We start from the raw sequence: 25,922 nt of genomic DNA on the forward strand, positions 1-25,922 counted from the left end.
ATTTTTGAGGGCTCTACCTACCACAAATTATGATCCCATTTATGCAAATATAGATATATATAAAACAACAAATGGTAGATGGTCATCAAGATGACAGTCGTTATCTCAGGCAGTAAAGGTCAGTTCTCTTTTTTTCCCCTCAAATTTTAAGTAGTGTGTTATCGTTTAAATATTTGTAAATTTATGTACAGAGAAGAGCAAAAAAGCTAGTTTCATTGGTGAAAATGATCAAAATGATCTGAACTCCCTCAAATATCATAGAGCTGGGCCCTGGATGGGGAGAGAAGTCCAGCCTCAGAGGAACTTTGTAACCATTGAAGCTCCCCTATCAAACCTCCTTCTTCTGTACACAATAGGAGATACTGAGCCAAGGCAATAGTAGGACTCCCATCTGGTATTGTAATAATCCAATCCGAGTGATCCAAAGCCAGGCAGAATATGCAGACGGATGGATGTGCAGAAAGCAACTTTCAGTGGCTCCACAGGAGCAGTGGATGGTAGGGAGAGTATGAAGGCAACTCTGAGGGTCTTAGAACATACATCTCAAAGGAAGCCGCTTGCCCCTCCTTCCCCTTCAGCCCACTGCAAAACGTCTGCTCATTTTCATCACCCTCCAGCTGTCTCTTTCCATACCCTGGGTCACTCTCACACACACCCCTTTCAACTTCTCCATTTCCTTGTCTCAGAGGGTTAGAACACTGCTTCTTTAAGAGCATCCTCCATCCATTAATTCTTGCTCCAGAAGACAATATGTGACATCAGCACTCCCCATATCATGAGATATTTATCAGGTGTGCAGTGAAACATATCACTCAGTGGTCAAAACACAGGAAAACAGGACAAAAACAAAATAAAATTCTTTTTTTTTGCCCTCTGCAGGACACCCCACAGCCCTTAATGCTATAATGAGCATAATGTGCTATCATGTGCACTACAATGCTCCAGGAGGTGGCTCTCGTAAGCAGTTAATCCACCTAAATGTTCAATCATGTTATTGAAACATAACTGATAAAACTAGTTGGATAAAATCCAACTGATGTGTTGGAAAACAGCATCAAAACATTTCCATATGGGACTTTCCTGGTGATCCAGTGGTTAAAAATCCACTTGCAAAGAGGAGAAAAGGGTTCAATATCTGATCAAGGAAATAAGATTCCACATGCCTTGGAGCAAATAAGCCCCCATGCCACAATTAGAGAGAAGCCCACATCCGTCAGTGAAAGATCCTGCATGCCTCAATGAAGATCCTGTGTGTTACAACTAAGACTCGACAGAGCCAAAAAAAAAAAAATTCTGTATGATGGTAGAGCATGATTAGGTAAACCTAATCAGGGAGCCAGAGAGAGCCCAAGAGACCATCTAGTAAGCACAACTTTATTTTGAAGCTGAATAAAGGAACAGAAAGGGCAAGTGATTTGTCTTAAGTCACATAGCTAGTTAATGGCAAAGATGGAAATCTCTTTGCAGTGTACCACCTTACTCACTATTTTATGTTCAAGTTACCTCTACCACACATAGAAAAGAGGCACACTTTATGAATCAGATCTGATGCAGATCACAAATTACCCCTGGATACTGTAAGCCTTATGTAAGTTGGTGTAATGTCTTTTTACCTCTTAAAGATATTTTAGACATTACAGTCAAAATGACTTGGGTATTTTGCTTTGTGAATGTGGTAAGAAAACAGGCATGTAGAACTGTAATGCCCCTTAATAGTTTCTTCATTACACATGGGACAAGAATTTCATCCACGGTAATACAGAAAATGATTACTGGATATTTGAAAACTGCTTTGTTGAGGTTTAATTGACATACAAGAAACTAAACATAATTAATAAACTACACACTTAAAATTTGATAAGTTTTCACCCATGAAATTCTTATTGTAAGGTGATAAAGAATCTTATCACAGTGATAAAGAATCCACCTGCCAATGTAGGAAGTGCAGGAGACTTGGGTTCAATCCCTGAGTTGGGAAGATCCCTTGGAGAGGAAATGGCAACTCACTCCAGTACTCTTGCCGGGATAACCCCATGGACAGAGAAGGCTGATGGGCTACAGTCCCTAGGGCTGCAAAGAACTGGACATGACTGAATGACTTATCACACACATATCCATTACCCCCAAATATTTCTTCATGCTCCACTGTCATTCTGCTTTGTCTCCTGCTCCCACTCCCCACCCCCAGCAACCATTGATCTGTTTTCTATCACTACAGATTAGTTTGCATTTTCAGCAATTTTATATAAATGGAAACATACAAACTACTTCAGTTTTGATTTGGCTTCTTTTACTTGGCATAATTTTTCTGAATTATATCCATATTGTTGCTGGCATCAGTTGTTTATTCCCATCTATTGCCAAGCAGTATTCCACTGTATGTATACATCACAATTTGTTTATCCAGTCACCTATTGATGAACTTTTGGGTTACTTCCAGTTTGGGACTATTACAAATAAAGCAGTTATGAACATTCATTTACAAAACTTCATATGGGCATATACTTTCTTTTCTCTTGGGTAAAAACCTAAGAACTGAATGACTGGATAACATGTTAGGGGTATATTTAAAGCACCATCTAATGTACCAACAATGTGCCACATCTTTTTTCTAAAGGGACAGTACCATTTTATGCACCCAACAGGAGTGTGTGAGAATTCTAATTCCTCTACATCCTCACCAGCAAAGGGCAAAGTTACTCTTACTAATTTCAGTCATTCTAATAATAATTATGAATTTAATTTTCATTTCTTTAATTACTAATAATATTGAACAAATTTTCATATACTTATGATTTCAGTGCTTTCTTTGATGAAATATAATTTCAAATCTTCACCTATTTTTTAAATGGGTGATATTTTTTTCTCATAATTGAGCTAGAAGAATTCTTTATATACTCTGAATACATATATATGCTTTGCAAATATTTTCTACAAGTTTGTGACTTGTTTTTATTCTCTTAGTATATTTCAAAACACAGAAGATTTTTTTTAACGTTGATGAAGTCAAAATTATCAAGTAGCAGCTTTTATTATAATGTCTTTGTCATGGTTTGGAATTAGGATAATGTTGGCACCAAAGAATGAGTAGGAAAGTATTTCTTCCTCTTCATTTTTCTAGAAGAGTTTATATAAAATTGGCATTATTTCTTCCTCAAATATTAGGTGAAGTTCACCAGTGAAACCATCTGGGTCTTGATGGCTTCTTTGTGGATAGACTTTTAATTACAAATTCAATTTCTAAAATAGACTTAAGCTACTCAGCTTATCTATTTCTTCTTGAATGAGCTTTGGTAGTTTGTATCTTTCAAGAAAACTTGTCCAGTGTATGTAAGTTGTTCAATTTATAGGCATAAAGTTGTTCATAATCTCTCCCTTATTATTCTTTTAGTATCTGTGAATCTGTAATGGTATTATCTCAATGGTTCCTGATTTTGGTAATGTGTGTGTTCTCTCTCTGTCCTCAGCAGTTTGGATATACTTGATCAATTTTAATTATCTAAGAGAACTAGCTCTTATTTCATTGGTTTTCTCCATTTTTTGGTTTTATATCTCATTTATTTTTGCTTTAGTCTTTATTACTTCCTTTCTATACTGAGTTTGCTTTTAATTTGCTCTTCTTTTTTCACATTTCTTATGGAAAAAGTGAGTGCATTGATTTGAGACCTTTTTCTTTTCCAGAACAGTCATCTCTCACTATATTTCTCCTAAGTATCATTCCACAAATGTTGATATGGTGTGTTTTCATTTTCACACTGTTCAAAATACTTTCTAATTTCTCTTTTTATTCAGAAGAGTATTATTTAGTTTCTAAATATTTGGAGGCTTTCTACACATCTTTCCAGGACGGATTTATAATTTAATTTCACTGTAGATACAGAACATACTTTGCCTGACTTTAATGCTTTTAAATTTACTGAAACTAGTTTTAAAACCTAGAATATGGTATATCTTAATAAATGTGCTGGATACACTTGAAAAACATGTACATTTTACCATTGCAGGGGTGGTGGAATAGGTGGAGTATTTTACAAATGTCAGGACAAGTTGGTTAGTAGGATCGTCCAAGTCTACTGCATTGTTGTTGACTTTCTGTCTGCTCATTGAGATGGACTTATTTCTCTCAGTATAATTGTTTTTCTTTTTATTTTCTCTTCTAAGTTCTATCAGTTTTTCTTCATGTATTATGCTGCTGCTACTGCTGCTGCTAAGTCGCTTCAGTCGTGTCCAACTCTGCGCGACCCCATAGATGGCAGCCCACCAGGCTCCCCGGTCCCTGGGATTCTCCAGGCAAGAACACTGGAGTGGGTTGCCATTTCCTTCTCCAGTGCATGAAAGTGAAAACTGAAAATGAAGTCGCTCAGTCGTGTCTGACTCTTAGCGACCCCGTGGACTGCAGCCTACCAGACTCCTCCATCCATGGGATTTTCCAGGCAAGAGTACTGGAGTGGGGTGCCATTGCCTTCTCCGTTCATGTATTATAAAGCCCTCTTATTAAGGGGCTTTATTTATCTAGGGTTGTTATGTCCTCTTAATAAATTGGACCCTTTATCACCAGGAAATGACCATTTTATCTCTGGTAGAGCTATTTTCTCTAAATGCTTCTTTGCCTAAAGTTAATATAGTCACTCAGTTAGTTTTAAAAAATATTTATCTATTTGGCTGTCTCGGGTCTTAGTTGCAGAACGTGGGATCCTCATTGCATCATGCGGGAACTTTTGTTGTAGCGTGCAGATTCCGGTTTTGGCGCAAGGTCTCCAGAGCACACACACTCAATAATTGTGGCATGCAGGCCTTCTAGTTGTAGTAAGTGGGCTTAGTTGCTCCACGGCATGTGGGATCTGGTAATGATCAGGTTTGATCATTCCCTGATCAGGAATCAAACCTGCATCCCCTGCATTGCAAGGTAGATTCTTCACCACTAAACCACCAGAGAAGCCCTGTGATTAGTTTTTGATTAGAGTCAGCAAATAATATTTTTCCGAACCTTTTACCTGTAATCTTTTTGCCTTCATATTTATTTAGTTTTTTCTAGCTTTTATTTATTTTAATTGGAGGCTATTACTTTACAATATTGTAGTGGTTTTTGCCATACATTGACATGAATCAGCCTTGGGTTTACATGTGTTCCCCATCTTGAACCCCACCCTCACCCCCCTTCCCATCCCATCCCTTTGGGTCATCCCAGTGCAACAGCCCTGAGCACCTGTCTCATGCATAAATATATTTAAACTGTGTTTTTTTGTAGACAACATCTAGTTGTTTTTTTTTTTATCAAACCTGAAAATCTCTGACTTTCAAATGGGGTTTTTAGACCATTTACAACTAATGTGATTATTGATATGGCTAGGCTTAAGTCTATCATCTTGCTACTTGTTTCATATCAGTCTCCTTTGTTCTTCATTCTCTTTTACCTCTTTTTCTGTGTTATTTTGAATTAATAACTTCTATTATTTCATCTTTTTACTGGCTTATTAGCTCTCTTTTCATTTTACTGGTTGCTTTAGGTTTGTAATATACATCTGTAACTTATTAAACTCTAGCTTCAAGTGATTTTTATAACACTTTATATGTAAGACCTTAAAATATTATACTTCATTTTTGTCCTTTCAGGACTTTTGCCATTTTTGTCATACATTTTTACCTACACCTATGAAATAAAGCCTAGGACACATTAATATTATCATTATTAAATAATTTTTGTTTTAGAAACATTTACTTTATAAGAAAAAATTATACATGTAACCATATAGTACCATATCTGGTGCTTTTCATGCCTTTGTATAGAAATTTCCATTTAGAAGCATTTTCATTCTGTCTAAAGAATTTCCTTTAACATTACACTAACTTTTTTGTGGCACAAGTGTTCTGGTGATGAGTTCTTTTCTTGCTGTTTTTTTCTTCATATGTGAAACTGTCTTTACTCATCTTTAGTTTGAAAAATATTTTCATTGGGAATACACTTCTGACTTTATAGGTTATTTATTTTTCCCTTTTAGTACTTAGATTGTTCCACTGCCTTTATGATTAAATTATTTCCAATGAGAAATCTGCTGTCATATTTTTGTTTCTTTGTATGGAATGTGCTTTTCTCTACCTACTTTTGATATTTCATCATTAGTTTTGAGCAATTTCATTATGGTGTGCCATAATGTAGTTTCCTGAATATTTTTTGTGCTTAGGGTTCATGACAGTTTGTGATATCTGGGTTTTTATCAAAATTGGAAAATTTTCAGCCATTAATTATTTTAAAAAATATTCCCTCCACCTCTTGAGGACTTAAAGTACTTGTATGTTACGTTACTTGTACTTTTCCTATAACTCACTGATATTCTTTCTTTCTTTTTTTTTTTTTTTCTGTTTCATTTTGGAGCATTTCTATATATTCAACTTCACCAGTATTTTCTTTTGCAATATCTAATCTGGTATTAATCCTATCCAGTGTAGTTTCATCTCAAACATTGCACTTTTCATCTCTAAAAATTTGAGTTGGCTCCTTTTCATGATTCTAATCATATGTTCAATCTTTCCTCTAAATTTGTGAGTATATGGAATACAATCATAATAATGTTTTAATATCTTTGTCTACTATTATTGAAGATGTCATCTTCAGATTTCTAAGTTCTCTTTCTGTGCAGTTCTCTCTCCAGTATTCTGTCCTATGAACCCTAGCTACCTTGGGCTCTACTCTCTAATTCATCTCTTCAACTCATGGAGTCCACCAGGCACTGGCAATGTTGCCTCTGTGCTTCAGCCTAGAAATTCCCTCAAGGTAGTAGCTGGGGCAATTTTAGGGCTTACCTCAATTATTCCTATCCTATGTGGATAACTGTTATTTTCTGCTTAATGTCCAGTATCTTGAAAATTGTTGTTTTACAATATTTTTCTATTTTATTTATTTATTTTTCAGGCAGAAGAGTGAATCTGGTCCCTTTTACTCTACATTAAGTAAACATAGAAGTCCCCGATTATAACATTTTGATAAGACTTCCTTGGTTTTTCACTAGCTTTGCTTTATTCTCTCTTTAAAACTGGATATTTGCATCCTCATCCTTCTTTCTCTGGGGGAATCTCATCCCAAAATTTCAAGTAAACAGACATTGCTGCTACTGCTGCTGCTAAGTCGCTTCAGTCCTGTCTGACTCTGTGCGACCCCATAGACGGCAGCCCACCAGGCTCCCCTGTCTCTGGGATTCTCCAGGCAAGAACACTGGAGTGGGTTGCCATTTCCTTCTCCAATGCATGAAAGTGAAAAGTGAAGTCGCTCAGTCGTGTCCAACTCTTCGCGACCCCATGGACTGCAGCCCACCAGGCTCCTCCATCCATGGGATTTTCCAGGCAAGAGTACTGGAGTTGGGTGCCACTGCCTTCTCCAGCATTAATGAATCCCAAATTCTGTAATCACCTCAGTCCATTCTCCTAATTTCTAGATCTAACTACCCAATGGCTTACTGGTTATCTTTTTCTAGATGTCCCATAAGTTGCATGAGCTCAACATATACAAAATAAATAGCCCCCTCCTACATGCTCCTATCAACTCTTTATTTAAATCTCTCTGTAGCATTCATCATACAGCTCCTTGACACTAAAAAGCTTCTCAATAAATATGCTGAATTAAATTGAATCCCACAGATAAGGGGATCTGTCAGAGGCAGTGAAGACAAATAGTCTAAGCTAAAATCTATCACACTAAACAGGGTCTGGTCCTTCTCTCTGAAACAATGGATTGGGAAGCAGAGCCAGTCTGGGGTGCTGGCTGACTTTCCATCTCTGTTAACTGTGAAGGAGATAACTGGGATAAGCAAGGATGGAAAATTAAGAGGAAAGAATGGAAGGAAGCCAACTTCCTAGGCTCCAAAATGCTAAACACTGCCTCTTAGAACTGTGTCCAAGTTAACTACTCATATTGCTCCCTTCTGTGCTGAATATACCAAATTCATTATACATTGCTTTTTAAAGTGTTCTTGAGTCACTTTATGTGAAGATGCTTCTTTTCACCAATCATATTATAAATTTCAACTAGACATAACAACACTTATTTCCCCAGTAACTTTGAGAGACTTTAAGAACAAGGACCATGCCTCTTTATCATAATAAATGCATCTCAATAATAAGGACCATGACTCTATTTTCCCCCAGGAGAAAGATAATGCATAAAAATATTGTTTATCTATAGAAAAAGTAGAGATACAGGACTACTTTGGGGTCTGAAGTCCACATCTGGTCGTAAACCTCATTTTCACACATTCCCTATCCATGCTATAGCCATGGTCCAATCATACTCAGAATCTGGGCTATTTCACTTTGGCAAACCAACTTCAGCTCGCCTAAAGCTTGTTTTCCAGGGAAATCCTGGCACAGCTTTTCTGGATGCAGACTTCCTGGCATGTTTTTCTGTCTTTAGGGAAAGTTCTCAGCATGTTCTGCCTCTGTTCAAACTGGCTGGGTGGAGTTAAAGTTAACAAGAGATTTGAAGAGTAGGCCAGGCAGGTGTGAGGGCCTCTTCCAGCCATCCAAATAATAGACAATCTTTTCAATTATTTTGGCTGGTGCCCATGTCTTGTTCCTCTCAGAGAGGAGGCTGGGATGGCTCAGCACTCCAAATTCCAAGACCCAATGTTACAGAGAGTGTAAAATAATTAGACCTGCCTTAGAAGACTATTGTTATAAAGAACAGTCCAACTTCTCAGCAACCACACTTAACTCACATTCTGTTCTAATAAAGTTTAATAAAAATTTCCAAACTGAAGATGGAAGGCCAAGAAGTTTAAAATAAAGATTAAAAAATGATGTTTGGTAAACTAAAACAAACATGGGATATCATTACTTGCCTAAATTAACAATTTTTTTAACTGATAATAGCCGGTTATTGGCAAAAGTATGAAAAAAAACAGTAATTCTCCCATACTTTAGGTAGAAATTTTTAAAGGGCATTTTGGAAGTATCTATCAAAATTTACTATAACTATGCTTTTCAACTCAGCAACTCCAGTTTCAATTATCTGTTCTTGAGAATTACATTCTCATGTACACAAAAATACACACTCAAGGATGCTCAATTCAGTATAAATTTTTCCTTTTTTAAACAAAAATTATTTATTTTAATTGGAGGCTAATCACTTTACAAGATTGTAGTGGTTTTTGCTATACATTGATATAAATCAGGCATAGGTATACATGTGTTCCCCATCCTGAACCCCCCTCCCAGCTCCCTCCCCATCCCATCCCTCAGGGTTGTCCCAGTGCACTGGCTCTGAGTGCCCTGTTTCATGCATCAAACTTGGACTACTGATCTATTTCACATGTAGTAATATAAATGTATCAATGCTATTCTCTCAAATCATCCCACCCTCGACTTCTCCAAAAGAGTTCAAAAGTCTGTTCTTTATATCTGTGTCTCTTTTGCTGTCTTGCATATAGTGTCATCATTACCATCTTTCTAAATTCCATATACAAAAATTCAGCCTAATTTTTTAATATTCAAAAGTTATAATCTAAATCCTCATTAGTAAGAGTAAGGGAAAATTATTCCATATATCCACCTTATGAAACACTATACCACAACTCAAAAGAATAAAGAGTCTCTCTGTATTATGACATTTTCTGAGAAATGCTGTTAAATAACAAAAACCATTACAAGATAATATGGATAGATGATCACATTCATGCAAAAAGTAAACAAACCTCGGAACTCTATGTCTAAGTTTATACAAAATACACTTCTACAAGGCAGCACATCAAACTATTCATAGTATTAATGCTGGGACTCCAAGAAAGTGAGTGAATAGGGAACAGTGAGAAACGGGCAAAGAGAGAATTTTAAATTTTATTTTATACTTGCTTTAAAATTTAATAAAAAGGAACATTAATGAAAACTCCATGTCTATATACATCATCTCTGGAAGTGAGGAGAATTCAGATCCTTCTCAGAGGAAATGTTTTTCTAGTCTGACCATGTGGTAGAATTACTTGAGGAATTAAAAAAAAATTGTCTCAACTCAGTCTCTGTAGGAAGTAGAATGCTGAGACTTTATTTAGGTGGTACAATCATAGGACAGTGAAGGTGAAGAGATAAGAAAAGTGGGCAAAGAGATACAAATTAATGTTATACAGTATTTCTTTTTGATGCTTACACTTCACAAAAAGTACTGACAATACATAGCAGTTGCTCAATAGGACTTCTCCAGATATGTAGGGAGCAGCTACACCTCAGAACAGTCGACAGAAGAGAGAAGGAGGGGGAACCCAGACCCCCTCCATTAGCCAAGATTTGCCTCATGGTTAGGTGCCTCCCCTTACCATCAAGCCCAAGATTTCTGGGAGAAATATCAATAACCTCAGATACTCAGATATGCAGAGGATACCACCCTTATTGCAGAAAGTGAAAAAAAAAATTAAAGAGCCTCTTGATGAAGGTGAAAGAAGAGAATGAAAAAGCTGGCTTAAAACAACATTCAAAAAATGAAGATCATGGCATTCAGTCCCATTACTTCATGGCAAATAGATTGGGAAACAATGGAAACTGTGATAGACTATTTTCTTGGGCTCCAAAACCACTGCAGATGGTGACTGCAGCCATGAAATTAAAAGACACTCACTCCTTGGAAGAAAAGCTATGACAAGCCTAGACAGCATATTAAAAAACAGAGACCTTACTTTGCCAACAAAGGTCCATCTAGTCAAAGCTTTGGTTTTTTCACTAGACATGTGTGGATGTGAGAGTTGTACCATAAAGAAAGCTGAGCACTGAAGAATTGATGCTCTTTAACTCTAGGGTTGGAGAAGACTTTTGAGAGTGCCTTGGATTGCAAGGAGATCAAACCAGTCAATCCTAAAAGAAATCAACCCTCAATATTCATTGGAAGGACTGATGGCTGAAGCCAAAGCTCCAATACTTTGGCCACCTGATGTGAAGAGCCAACTCATTAGAAAAGACCCTAATGCTGGGAAAGATTGAAGGCAGGAGGAGAAGGGGATGACAGACAATGAGATAGTTGGATGGCATCACCGATTCAATGGATATGAATTTGAGCAAGCTCTGGGAGATGATGAATAATAAGGAAGCCTGGCATGCTGCTGTCCATGGGGTCGCAGAGTCGGCATGACTGAGCAATTGAACAACAACAATCATCCAGCCCATGGCTACTTCAAGAAGTCATATCCCATGCCCTGAGGTTTGGCATTTTATACAAATCTACATAAAAAGAGAATAGACTTTGCAATAGCTGGAACTCAGCATATGGGTCATGAGATTCTTGCTCTTGGGATTTTATCTTGAGTGCCAGCCAGGGCAGGGGAGGGGGAGTTGAAGAGATGGAGGTGGTGTGGGTGGGGTGTTCTGCAAGGATCTAGCAAAGATGAAAGTGGTACAACAAGGGTCGGAGAGGCAAGAGCCTTCAGAAAGTTGAAGGAGATTAAGAAAAACTAAGATGGTAGATAAAAGCTTCTGCCCACTGTAACTCTATGGACTACATAGAATTACAACCTATGAACTACAACCCTATGAACTACAGCCCGCCAGGCTCCTCTGTCCATGGAATTCTCCAGGCAAGAATACTGGAGTGGGTTGCAATGCCCATCCAGGGGATCAAACCCATGTCTCCTGCTCTGAGGCAGATTCTTTACCGTCTGAGCCTTTTAACCCTACTTATGACTAAGAAAATCAGAATGTCTGTAGACTTATATTATTTTAAAGTCTCCTTTGGTTATTTGAATATTCACCCAGCACTGAGAACCACTGCTCTAAAGCATCTATCAAAACAAACTTCCTGGAGCAAATTTCATATCATGGTGGCCTAATTTTTTTTTTTTCCTTGCAACTAAAAAATAACAAAACTACCTAGATGGACATCTTGAGAGCCACTGTGCTTCAGAAGTTTAAGTTATTTCAGAGTAGTATTTCAGAATCTTCCAGTATTTCTGGAAGATACAAACATTTCATGACCTTGACTTCCTATAAGTGAAAAGGCCGCAGAAGTTCTTGATGCAAAACAATACACTTTTCCATTAGGTTGTATTTAAACAGCAATTTTACAAAGGGTAGGGAGAAACAGCAGGTTCCTCAGCTGCCCTAAATAGGTTTTGTTTGAAAAAGAATAATCAGTTCACTGCCTTGGATTTGGAGGGCACATCCTTCCTCAAAATGAACAATGTCACATTTTATTTTCTCCATATAAATTGTGCTCTAACCATGTGCATCCAGATGAAACCAAAACATGAATAAAGTGATTTCCTGGACTTTTCCTAGATATATATTTCTTGGTACAAACCTCCGTCTTTTACATTTGTACTCAATCTATTGCATGCTGGTTTCTATATGGATAAAGAGGAAGAAACTGCTCTGAAAAGAAGTTAAATATTGCAGTCAAATGCAGCTTTATTAGATAGCCTGATATTATTTGAATGCCTTTGCCCCTCATTCCATTTCCCCACTCCCAGCTGCCCCTTTGTCAGTTCAGCAATTAGAGTAAAACTTATCACAAGTGATGATGAACCTACCAAGAATAAAATATATATGGAGTATCTTGAGAGATATGGCATTTAGATATATTCCTTTTGCTATCTGGTCACTATTTTCCCCATCTACAAATGAAGGAGTAGGCCTTGATAATGTCTTCAGTCCTTTCAGTTCCAATATTTTACATTTCTAAATTCTTGGACCATTTACCATATGAATCTGTCAACATACACACTTGGCTGTGAATTCTGCCCACAAATTTTCCAAAGATTTAGTGGTCAAGAAAAATTATCTCAAAATAAAATAATCAAAATGTCTATTTAAAACAGGCGTGCATATTGGCTGCATTATATGTTGCAAAACAATATAGAAAAATGTAGAACCTTCCTCTGGGAACTTACAATTCACTCTCTGTTATCAGCAGAGATAGAGGGAAAGGCAGTAATGACAAGAGAACCCAGATGTTGAAAAATGTATGCCAAGTAAATGTTTTAGAGTATATATTATGGTTTGGGGATTTTGAAGATTATTATTTATTGATGATAATCATGAACTAAATATGGATACATTTTTTAAAATGACAAATAATAATGATGACCCAGTTATTTATATCTAAAGCATCTCTTTCAGTCTGTCTATACAAATCAGCCAAAAAGTTTGTGAGATCTGCAATTTAGATTCATTGAGTGTTAGGAAGGCTTTCTACAGAATATGCATGTGAGGATCATTATTCCTGCACTTTTTATTTCATGTTCTCATAAGACCATTTGTTTCTCCTTTTTGGTAATTTAAAAAAATCACTGGTAAAGATATTTAATAACTATCATTCCCAATGGGTTATGAGAATCATGAGAACAGAGGTAAATGGTCTTATTTGCCTCTGGTTTCTCTGCAAACAGCACAGGGTCATGTATATAATGAATACCCATAAATATCTGTTACATCATTGTGTGAATAAGTCAATGAACAGATTATATCTACTTTCAGAAAAAGATTTGAGGTGGCTCACTATTAAGTATATGCTGACCATTTTAAGAAGGACATTGGATCAACAGCCTTGTAATGGTGCAGAAGGGGACTATAATTTGACCAGAACACTTGCCTAAAGATACTTACTGCTATTAAACACAAAATTTTAAGTCTGGGATATCTGGCAATTAAGTTATAAAAAGTAAACATCATTATGACCATATAAAAGAAGCATAGTGTTCTCTGCCTAAAGAGAAGAGCATGAAATCAGGACTCTTTTTATAAGTATCTTGAGGAATAACGACCAACATAATGGAAACATCTTCACTCACTTCATCTGAATGCAAAGCACACCAGTTATTCGGGCATCCAACAGACAGCCTGCCTTGACACACATTTTTCCCAGGTGAGTTGTGTTTGGCAAGCATTCCTTTAGCCTGTTTAGGGTTCTGTTCAATGCAAATCATTCTGATCCATGGCCTTTTTGTTGGGAATATTCTCAAGGACACTGAAATCAAGTAAGTGCTTTTCTGTGAAATGAGAGAGAACATTTTAAGGCTTTTGTGTCAAGTCAGAGGAAATTTTCATCATTTCTCTCAGCACATTATTGAAAATCAAATGTCCATTTTCAAATGTTTCACAAATGGCAATAACCACAAATAGGCTCATCCATAACTAGAATCACTCCAGTGCTCAAGGGCCCTACTGTCAAGATCTTCTTTCAGGGTAGTTTAAGCAGCTCTGAGTAAAATGGAACTCTGCTTTGACGAATTGTTTAATACAGTTTTAGGTAGATTCATGAGTGGGAGAAAACATATTAGTTTTAATAGAGTACATGGTGGCACAGAGGAAAACTTCAATATTATTACTGCATGTGTAATTTTATTCAGTCCAGTCTTTCTTTAACCATGGGACATGAAGATTATTTCCACCGTACAGATAAACTCACACATACATATTAAGCAACTGCCCAGGGTCACAGAACAAGTAGGTGACGTATTAGTACTTTCAAGTCCAACTATTTGAAACTACAAATTCTAAGCCTTTTTGTTACAAAATTCTTGCCTCCAAGAAATACAAGGTCTATTGTTTTTGAAATCCCTGAGTACCTGGCATGAATAACTTGGAAGACGAAAAATACTGCCTTTGACTATGAAGCATAGTTAACCCTTTAACAAATGACTCATTTTCCAAGCACATTTCATAGTGCTGGAAAACAGTAGAAATTTCTGGTGATGTGTGCCATGTCTCCACTTAGAAGAGCCTATTGATATGCATCAGTAAGGATGATTTTTGTTGCAAGTAATGTAAGTCCCAATTTAAAGTATCCTCAATAATAAAGAGGGTATGGACTATCTGGTAGATAACTACAGAGTTGGGGTTAGAGTTAATTCAGCATCTCAGCAATATCATCATGGCAGGGGCTCTGCCATCTTCAGCATGGTTGATAATATGCCTATCACATTTATAATAATAATACTTGTTGAACTCCTATCATGTTCTGCTGCTGCTGCTAAGTCGCTTCAGTCATGTCCGACTCTGTGCGACCCCATAGACGGCAGCCCACCAGGCCCCCACGTCCCTGGGATTCTCCAGGCAAGAACACTGGAGTGGGTTGCCATTTCCTTCTCCAATGCATGAAAATGAAAAGTGAAAGTGAAGTCACTCAGTCATGCCTGACTCTTAGCAACCCCATGGACTGCAGCCTACCAGGCTCCTCTGTCCATGGGATTTTCCAGGCAAGAGTACTGGAGTGGGGTGCCATCGCTTTCTCCAATCATGTTCGGCTGCTGCTGCTGCTAAGTCGCTTCAGTCCTGTCCGACTCTGTGCGACCTCATAGACGGCAGCCCACCAGGCTCCCCCGTTCCTGGGATTCTCCAGGCAAGAACACTGGAGTGGGTTGCCATTTCCTTCTCCAATGCATGAAAGTGAAAAGTGAAAGTGAAGATGCCCAGTTGTGTCCGACTCAGTGACCCCATGGACTGCAGCCTACCAGGCTCCTCCGCCCATGGGATTTTCCAGGCAAGAGTACTGGAGTGGGGTGCCATCGCCTTCTCCAATCATGTTCTAGACAGTTCTAAATGTTATACAAGCATTTCAACTCAATTGATTCTCTCAGCACTCCTATAAGATACCACTGTATTGAAATAGATAAAGGCCCTTTATGGACATAAGATAGCTGCAACAATGCCAAATATCAAAGTGGACAAAATGACAACCAGGAATAAAGAAGGATGTTGTCTCCCATATGCTCTTCTTTCCAGAAGCCACTGAGCAGACTTTCTCCAAGGTTCCATACTCAAACTAATCACCAGCAAGAGGAATGAAAATTATCACAATTATCTTGAACAAATTATGACTCACATAAGTTCCTCTGGAGTGGAGGCCACCCCACACCCGATTTCTTCAAGCACATGGCCACCAAGGGAGGTGACACCCAAACGAAAGCTGGACTCAGATGCTATGACCAACTTCTTCATCTCCACCTGGATAGGGAACATCCTTAGACACCTTCAGAGCTGACAGGTTTCTCATAAAAGATGGGCACACTGGATATATTTAGAGGTCCTGTTCCTTGGTAAATACTAGAAGTAATCTGCTTGAGCAATTGTAGAAGTTCTAAAGAAAGCCAGGATCTGAGTTTTAACAAAAAAAAGTATGAGCTCTTTCAGGAGACAAAAGTCAAGGTCTGAGTTTCACCAGTACAGCATGACTTGAAGTAATACCATTTGGAGTTTACAGAGGTGAGGAAAGAAGCCCCAGTGTGACTGTAAAGCGTGCTGCAGAACAGGAAACATTCCTGGTGGGCGACATCATGCTGTATTAGGTAGATTTACTACATATCCCTGCCACCATGCCTCCAGCAATGGCAGAACTCCCTCAATCTGCACTAAGATGCATGTATGTTTTTGTGTAGCAGCTAAAAATATGTGCATCTTCAGAGAGAGCAGGTACGTGGGTAAATGTGTGTAGAAATTTCCCCAAAACTGCAGGTGCCTTATTGCTGACTCGATCGTATCCCCTTAAAATTTGTATGTTCAAACTCAAACACCCCGTACCTCAGAATGTGATTCTATCTAGAGATAGGCCTCTAAAGAGGTAATTAAGATAAAATGAGGCCAGATTTCTTACAAGAGGAGGAGGATGGAACACAGAAACAATGACTGAGAAAAGACCTTGTGAACAAGCGGGAGCAGACATCCATTCACAAGCCTCAGAATGAAACCTCTGAGAAACCTCAGAATGAAATCACCCTTGCCAACGTCTTGATATTAGACTAGCCTACAGAACTGTGAGAAAATAAATTTCTACTGCTTAAGCCATTTAGTCTGTGATATTTGTGAGGGCAGCCCTAGCAAACTAACACACCTATCAGTTTGTACAAGATAAAAGCGTATACAAAATACATCATATATGGAATGTTGGCTTTTTACAAATGACTGGTTCTTCCTTAAATCTTTCCTCCTAAACATATTTCAGAATGAAAGATAATGTAGTTGAGTAATAGCCGTTTGACTGGTTTAGCTATTTTAACTGAATCAGATAAACTCTGCAGCCAATTGGGAGTGTTGTGCAAAAACTAATATTTTAAACAGCCCTAATACGTGACCCAGACAATATCTTTCCTCCTAAGCTCTGACTCTTGAATCTATGAAAACATTCTGGTCACCGACAAGGACGTAAAACCTACCTCCTCCTCCCACAAAGAAATTAGAGATTCCACTGGAGAGATGAGAGGTTAGGTGGAAACTAGTTTAATTATTCCGCAAAGAATATATCAAAACTTTCTTTTAGCCCTTCTATTCTCCCTTACATCTTTTCTAAAGATTGACAGCTTTGGAAGTCATCTCTCTTTTGCTTCCCTAACACCACTCATGCTGAAGGTTCACCTACTCTGGCTGCCCCCAGAAAAGCCAAATCCCCAATTCCCTCTTCCCTACTTAGCAGCAAAACTTTTCTCTCTTCCTCTGAAAACCTGGATGCCGGATGATAATACCAAGGCCCTGAGACTCCAAAGTGAATTTATCAGTGCATTTTCTCAAAAAAGCCAATGTTTCATTATAAGAAGTTCTGATACCAGCTGTTGAGATAATAAAATTATTTTCCTATCTTTACTCATAAAAAAAAATAAAAAGAAAGCAAATAAAAGAAAATGTAGCTGAATACAAGATACTCCAATTTCCTTGTGTCAGAGAAGAAAGAGGCTTGTGTTTTGTGGTCTAAATAACAAGGACAAGCCTAGAAAACAAAAATAAGCAAAATCACATAGCTGTGCCTAAGGGTCAGCTAATCCCATTTCCAGAGACAGAAAAAAACATTGCTGTTTTCCTTTTGAATTAACATTAACTTACATTGCAAGCGCACACGCGCACACACACACACACACTTTATATTTAGAAATGTTTTAGCCATGACTTCTCTGCAGGGGTAAGTGCCTTAATTTCCTGCAAATCATTGTTAAGTGTCTAGACAGGAGAAGTGGAAGCAAAGATAAGAGATCCTGAATTTCAACAGAGGGCCATCAAGCTAAATCCAACTCAGCTGTGCTTTTTCACTTGGCAACAAGTGATAACCCTGATAGCCACATTATCTTCCCTGTTGCCTTTGACTTCTGATAAGAAAGAGGAAAGTGGGAAACAATGATGAGCTTTAATGATAAACACCCCTGGCCATGCATTTTCCTCGGTCTTTTACAGTTAACTGAACTTCAGAGGAATCCCAAACCCTACAGGTCTGTCTGGTATCTGGAGAGGTCTATGAGCATTTGAAGCTACAGATTAAGATGAACAATACTTTAAAGGGTTTATGACTTGTTTAGTGCCTTAATTTTAAATATATTAAAGTCAATCAAAGTCAATCAAACATGCTTTGCAGAAATTCCTAAAGTCTAAATATACTTTGTGAAAGAAGGTTTTGCAGTGTCTTAATCTTTAAGAACTGGGCATGACCTCAGAAGTCAGGATCATCCTATACACATATATTAAATTCACTGTGAGAATACCTGAGATCAGTATAAAAGTTTCTTCTCTTGGAAAGATTCAGAGAATACCTTCCCTAAGGACCCAATCTTTGACTCTGTTACATGAACATACAATTTGTCCAATCCAATCCTCATTCAATCATACATTCATCAACCCCTTCCTTGGGTGTCTTAATGAATGGGGTAGGGGTTAAGTGGGTGGGTAGTGGAGTAAAAACTAAGTGGAGTTTTTACTTAGATAAAATTTAGAATAAATGATTCCACTATCCACCCTAGTTTAGAACTCTGTGAATCATTACTCTTCACTAGCTATGTGAATCTGAGCAAGGTATTTAGCCTCTTCTGCCTCAGTTTTCCTATCTGTAAAACAGGGATACTGACAAGTCTTATCTCTCAGGATTGCTGTGAGGGTTAGAGAGTTATAGTTGCAAAACACTTAGGATAGCATTCTGCATATAGTAATGAAGTTTAATTATCACTATTTTAAGTTCAAAATAGCACTCTTTAATCAAAAGAGGAAAAGATGAAAATAATTTTGTAGGGATGATGGCAAAGAAGAGAAATTCACCAACTACCTAATTTAAGAAATAAGAAAACACAGTGGTACATAGTTTATTTCTAGGACTTGTCTAGATATTAATATAATTATAATAAGCTTCAGCAGTAACTTGCACTAACTTAGGTAAAACATAGACCAAATAATGAAACAGTCTGGTTTGAAGGATGGTACTAGTCCAAAGAAAAGAGGTCACTATGGACTGAAGGGGCCAGACAAGACTTCATGGAGGAGGCATGACATTTCCTGGGCCGTGTTGAATAAGCAGGATATGGATGAGCAGCTGGAGAGTTTACTGAGGGAACAGCATTAAAATCAGAGAAGTGGGAACCACTGTGACACAGGCTGCACCGTATTATTTTTATCAGTCAGTGTAGGAAGAAGACTTGCCATCATCCTCATTCTCTGCCTTACAGCTTAAAGGCAGAACTCGGCACAAGGTCCAGGCTGCCTCTAAGTTCCTCCTTTCCAGTAGATCTTATACAATCTACCCCAACTCAACCTGCTTTCAACACCACTGCCTTCTTGTCTCTACGCTTTTCCTAACCATCAGTGTCCATATCAATTTCAACTATATCCCCATTCTTTTCAGGTAAAACCAAATTTCTTAGTCCAATACTCAATGCCCTTTACAATCTGACTCTAAATTGCCTTTGGTTGCATCCCCTAGTATAGTGTGAACTCCGTGTGTCCATTTAATATGTGGATTTTTTCAACGGTAAATACTATAGAACTACACAATCTCAGGCTGGTTGAATCTGAGAATGCAGAGCTATGGATACAGAGGAACTGGGGATACAGAGGAAGTGAAGTGCATATATAGAGGGCCAGCTATAAGTTATATGCAGATTTCTGACTACACAGACATGGTTGTTTGCCCCTAAGCCTAGAGTTTTTCAAGGGCCAGCTATATACCTTGCCCCCTTTTTTTTTTCTCACAATTCTTCCATCTAGTCTTTCTTTCACACTTCTGTCAAACTCTGATATAAATTTACCTCCATTCTCTTCCTAACCATCTTATAATTATTATATCTGTGCATAATTTGTGAACTTTCTGGATCTTTGCCAATTTTCTAATTCAGTTAAATTTTTCGCTGACTTTCCAATCTCTTCACTAACTTCCTTAACCACCACATTTTCTCTCTCATGCCCACAGAACACATCTGTTCCATTTACCAAGCAAGCAAATTTGCAGTATTCTTTCAGCTAGAATTTTATATTATTATTTAAATTGGTGTTGGTGGGTTAGTCACTAAGTTGTGTCCAACTCTTGTGACCCTATGGACTATAGCCCACCAGGCTCCTCTGTCCATAAGATTTCCCAGGCAAGAATACTGGAGTGGGTTGCCATTTCCTTCTCCAGGGGATCTTCCTGATGCAGGGATCTTCCCAACCCATGGGTCGAACCCGGGTCTCCTGCATTGCGGGTGGTCTCCTGCATTGTGGGTGGTCTCCTACATTGCAAGTGGATTCTTTACCAACTGAGATAGCATCACTGACTCAAGGGACTCAATGGACATGAGTTTGAGCAAACTCCAGGAGATAGTGAAAGACAGGGAAGGCTGGCATGCTGTAGTCCAGTCCAGTTCAGTTCAGTTCAGTTGCCCAGTCATGTCTGACTCTTTGCAACCCCATGGATTGTAGCACACCAGGCTTCCCTGTCCATCACCAACTCCTGGAGCTTACTCAAACTCATGTCCATTGAGTCAGTGATGCCATCCAAACATCTCATCCTCTGTCATCTCCCTCTCCTCCTGCCTTCAATCTTTCCCAGCATCAGGGTCTTTTCCAATGAGTCAGTTCTTTGCATCAGGTGGCCAAAGTACTGGAGTCTCAGCTTCAGTATCAGTCCTTCCAGTGAATATTCAGGATTGATTTTCTTTTGGATGGACTGGTTGGATCTCCTTGCAGTCCAAGGGACTCTCAAGAGTCTTCCCCAACACCACAGTTCAAAAGCATCAATTCTTCGGCACTCAGCTTTCTTTATAGTCCAACTCTCACATCCATACATGACTACTAGAAAAACCATAGCTTTGACTAGATGGACTTTTGTTGGCAAAGTAATGTCTCTGCCTTTTAAAACACTGTCTAGGTTGGTCATAACTCTTCTTCCAAGGAGCGAGAATCTTTTAATTTCATGGCTGCAGTCACCATCTGCAGTGATTTCGGAGTCCAAAAAAATAAACTCTCACTGTTTCCATTATTTTCCTATCTATCTGCCATGAAGTGATGGGACCGGATGCCATGATCTTCGTTTTCTGAATGTTGAGTTTTAAGCCAATGTTTTCACTCTCCTCTTTCACTTTCATCAAGAGGCTCTTTAGTTCTTCACTTTCTGCCATAAGGATGATGTCATCTGCATATGTGAGGTTATTGATATTTCTCCTGGCAATCTTGATTCCCACTTGTGCTTCATCCAGTCTGGTACATCTGCATGATGTACTCTGCATATAAGTTAAATAAGTAGGGTGACAATATACAGCCTTGACATACTCCTTTCCAGATTTGGAAGCAGTTTGCTGCAGTCCATGGGGCTCCAAAGACTTGGACACAATGTAGTTTTACTGAGCAACAGCATTTCAGTCGGAGGGTCTTAGCTTCCAATCTGGGTAGTAGGTTCCTTCAAATCGTAACTTGTATCTGACTCTTCTTGCGAGCATAGTAGTTGATTAACCACTAGAGATGACAAGAACCTGGAAGGTCAATTTACAAGACTAATTTATTAAACTACCCAAATAAGGACAAGAAAAGCATAAGGAAAAAGAATAACAGTTCAAGACTGGTAGGTTATAGATAAGGTTCCCTGGAAAATATACCATGAGATGCTGAGGTTTTTATTGCTGGTGTTTTGTTTTATTGTTGTTGTTGCTTTTGTTCTGAAACTTGTACTCAGGAAGTTACTACTCTTGGCTCAATACCCCTGGGACATGAGGAACAAGGGTGAAGGATGACGACTGGACAGAGGAAAGAGTGAGAGGTTAAACTGTGCTGCACCTGTAAGAGGATCTTCAGTCAAGTTCATGGGGAGCTCTGGACTGGGATGGCCACTGAAGCAAAAGGGCCAAGTCTTGGTACATCCACTTAGACCACTCTTTGAATGTGTACTGGATCTCTGAACATGTACTGGAGCTGAGGGAAGGTAATAACTTTGAGCAAGGCTGTTCTTGGCAATTCCTGGGGAGGGATGCTGCTGTGAGCTGTCAGGAGCCAACACTCCTTGGCTTGGTCCTAAAGCCAGAGCCTGGTGCTTTACCACAGTATTCGCCACTGTGTTGGGTAAGATGATAGCATGAGGTGCTGGCCTTCTCACTTCCACCTCTGTGCCTGCCACTCAGCTCTGCCTGGGATTGTTCTGTTCTCTGGCTGTTATTTCCTACATGCCTGACCTGACTAACCATGTTCATCTGCAGATCAAAAATCAAGTCCTTAATAAGTCCTCTCTTTCTGGCAGTTTTTTCTTCCACTTATCACAAAGAAAATCGCAAACTGTTTATTTACTGGCCTGGCAACTAATCAGTGTCCAAATCATCAGCATTCGCTCTGGAATTAATAAGGAACTATTCCATCAGATGTCTTCTAGAATCTCAAGTGAAGGGCCTCTCTAGAGATTGAGCTTTCACTGGATCTATTCTAGCTGAAACTGATAGGATAGCCTGAAGTTTTAGCCCTTCCCAGAAACAGCAGCTGACCAAACACAGAAATATCACAAAGCCAACAAGGAAGCGCTTGTGTGAGAAAAACTGGCTTAGCAAAGGGAAACAAGGAGACAGTCTGCACTAACGTGCTGATCCATGACCGCCTCAAAGACCTGACGGTTTTCACTTGGGTGGCCCTTCCTCCAATCCATCACCCCAACACTGCCACTTCTCATATTTACATCTTTTGTTATTGATGATAATGACGGTGATGATATGAGAAATCTAACAAATACAGAAAAAAAACAAGAATAATGAAACAAACATTTAGGTGTCCGCATCCCAAAATTCACTATTGTTAACTTTTTGCTATATTTTCTTCTGTTTTTTTAAATTAAAAAAAAAGTTATAGGTACAATTAAAATTATCTCTTTTGCTACTTTCCATAGTCAAAATCATGATTTTTAATGTGCATCTTTCCTGCTTATTTTTAATAATTTTAAATGCATATGTTAGTATCCATGAAAGTGCAAAACACTGTCATGCATGATTTTCAAGTTGACATAAATGGTATACTATATTGCACTTTGCTCTTCTTCATTAACTTTTTTTGAGAATTTTTCATATCACTTTATACAGATTTAGTTCATTTTTAACTGCTTATGATAGTTCATCTAAGAATCACATTACAATTGATTTATTTGTCCTTATACTGATGACCACTGAAGTAGTTTTCAAGCTTCTCCTTTTTGTGCATTTTTTTTCTGACTTCCTTGACAGCTCAGAATGAATGAAAAGTCTTTTTTTTTTCAATTTCTTGCTGAGATTGACCAGGCCTCCAGAGAAGAATTCCTGCTATATCTTTGTTCTTTGCCCTTCTCCCTCAGTCCTGACAAATACCAGGTGCTGGTTTCAAGAATTCTCATTGTTTTCTGAGTTGGTTCTGCCAATAGTTTTCAATCCTAGCCAGACCTAAGGAACAGATTATAGAAGTGATGACTATGGGCAAAATTAATACAGTTCACTGGGCCTCAAAATAAAATTGGAGTTACCTCTGGAAATTTATCCCAAGAAAATAATTCAAAGAAGAAAAGTCATCTATACACATGAAGATTTTCATTATAAAACTGTTTTTAAGATTTATTTACTTATTTTGGTTGCACTGGGTCTTCGTTGCTTTGCACAGGCCTTCTCTAGTTGCAGCGAGTAGGGGCTACTCCTTGCTAGGGTGCATGGGCTTCTTATTGTGGTGGCTTCTCTTCCTGTGGAGCAGGCTTCAGTAATCACAGCACATGGGCTTGGTAGTTGCTGCATGCTGGCTCAGCAGCTGTGGTGCATGGGCTTTGTTGCCCCATGGGTGACATGTGGAATCTTCCTGGATCAGTGATCGAACTTGTGTCCCCTGCACTGGAAGGTGGACTCTTATTCACTGTGCCACCAGGGAAGTCTTATAAAACTGTTTTTAATAGGAAAATATGAAAAATAATCAAAATAGTCAATAATGCGTATCCTTATATAAATCATGGCATATTGACTCAATAGAGTATTATTCTTTCTTTTACAATGATGATTCTGAAAACTCCATATTACATGGGATAAGTGAAATTGCTCTATCTAACTCAAAATAGTTGAATATCAGCATTTTCACATGATCCAAACTAAGACTAACAGAGAAGGACAGATGATGGTATAACAGCTAAAAAATGTATAAAGCCCAGGTGGCTCAGTAGGAATGAAATCTGCCTGCAATGCAGGAAACACAGGAGATGCAGGTTTGATCCCTGGGTAGGGAAGATCCCCTGGAGGAGGAAATGGCAACCCACTCCAATATTGTTGCCCAGAAAATCCCATGGACAGGGGAGCTTGGTAAGCTACAATCCAAAGGGTTGCAAAGAGTGACGACTGAGTGACTAAGCACACATGCAAAATTACATCTACAGTATGTGCAAATATACCTGCATTTGGATAAGAACTTGAAAGAAGCACAACAAATTAAAAATGGTTATACTGAGGAAGGAGAGTGGAAGAGAACTAAAATTTATTAAACTTACATATGCAAGACCTTATCTATATTATTATTTTAACAAACACACAGGAAGCCTTTATTATTCCCATCTATAGATGGGGAAGAGCTTCCCTGATAGCTCACCTGGTAAAGAATCCTCCTGTAATCAGAACACCTCAGTTCAATTCCTAGGTCACAAAGTTCCCCTGGAGAAGGGATAGGCTACCCAGTCCAGTATTTTTGGGCTTCCCTGGTGGCTCAGTCAGTAAAGAATCCACCTGCAATGTGGGAGACCTGGGTTTGATCCCTGGGTTGGGAAGATCCCCTGGAGGAGGGCATGGCAACCCACTCCAGTATTCTTGCCTGGAGAATCCCCAGGGACAGAAGAGCCTGATGGGCTTCAGTCCATGGAGTCACAAAGAATGGGACAGAAATGAATGACTAAGCACAGCTCAGTACATAGACGGGGGAATGGTGGTTAAGACTTATTAAGTAAGTAGTTTAGTGTCAAGTCGATCGGAGAAGGCAATGGCACCCCACTCCAGTACTCTTGCCTGGAAAATCCATGGACGGAGGAGCCTGGTAGGCTGCAGTCCATGGGGTCGCTAGAGTCGGACACGACTAAGTGACTTCACTTTCACTTTTCACTTTCATGCATTGGAGAAGGAAATGGCAACCCACTCCAGTGTTCTTGCCTAGAGAATCCCAGGGACGGGGGAGCCTGGTGGGCTGCGGTCTCTGAGGTCGCACAGAGTCGGACACGACTGAAGCGACTTAGCAGCAGCAGCAGTTTAGTGTCAAGTCGATAGTCCTAGAGCTAGAATCTGTATCCAGGCCTCTTCCACTCCAAAGCCTGTGCTCTACCCATATTCCTCTCTGGATGAAAGAACATCCTTTCTTTATAGTTCTCATATTATTGTTTGTATAAGTATAAATTCAAATTAAAAATTCCCAAAGGTTGTGAGGATAAGGAAGACAAGTTAGAAAACATCTCTCCCTGGTCCTAACTGATCTAGAGAGATAGGGCACCTACTAGAATCATTCTTTGATCTTCTAAGCTTGCCCTTAGGGTTCCTGGTATAGAACAGTCGCTGCTGGTAAGAGGGTGACAATCAACAGACAAAGCCAATTGAGTTGGGAATGGGATAAGCCATGTACTGCCTAAGGCCACTTGATCAAAGCTCTTGAACAAAGAGACCTCAACTATTATATGAAGCTGTTGAGAGTAAGCTGAAAACCGTTTGCAGGCATGTGGGTGTTCTCAAGGAGACACTTCCAAATTCCAGCCCCAGTCAAGTAACAGAGGGACGCTAGGCTGG

The 25,922-nt window shown here is 38.8% G+C and overlaps 1 long non-coding RNA gene across 2 annotated transcripts in view; it reads right to left on the minus strand.

Annotated features, from left to right (window-relative positions):
- LOC104975179 (uncharacterized) overlaps positions 1-25,922 on the minus strand; it is a 108,101-nt gene that overhangs the window by 5,969 nt on the left and 76,210 nt on the right. Inside the window, exon 5 of one of the 2 annotated variants that reach the window (XR_009491902.1) lies at positions 9,233-13,955. The exons of the other annotated variant lie outside the window; for it this stretch is intronic. This is a non-coding gene — a long non-coding RNA (uncharacterized lncRNA). Of the gene's footprint in view, positions 1-9,232; positions 13,956-25,922 lie in introns of those variants that run through there. 2 annotated transcript variants of the gene reach the window in all.

The sequence above is a fragment of the Bos taurus genome, chromosome 20 (genome assembly GCF_002263795.3).
Source record: "Bos taurus isolate L1 Dominette 01449 registration number 42190680 breed Hereford chromosome 20, ARS-UCD2.0, whole genome shotgun sequence".
Lineage (NCBI taxonomy): Eukaryota > Metazoa > Chordata > Mammalia > Artiodactyla > Bovidae > Bos > Bos taurus.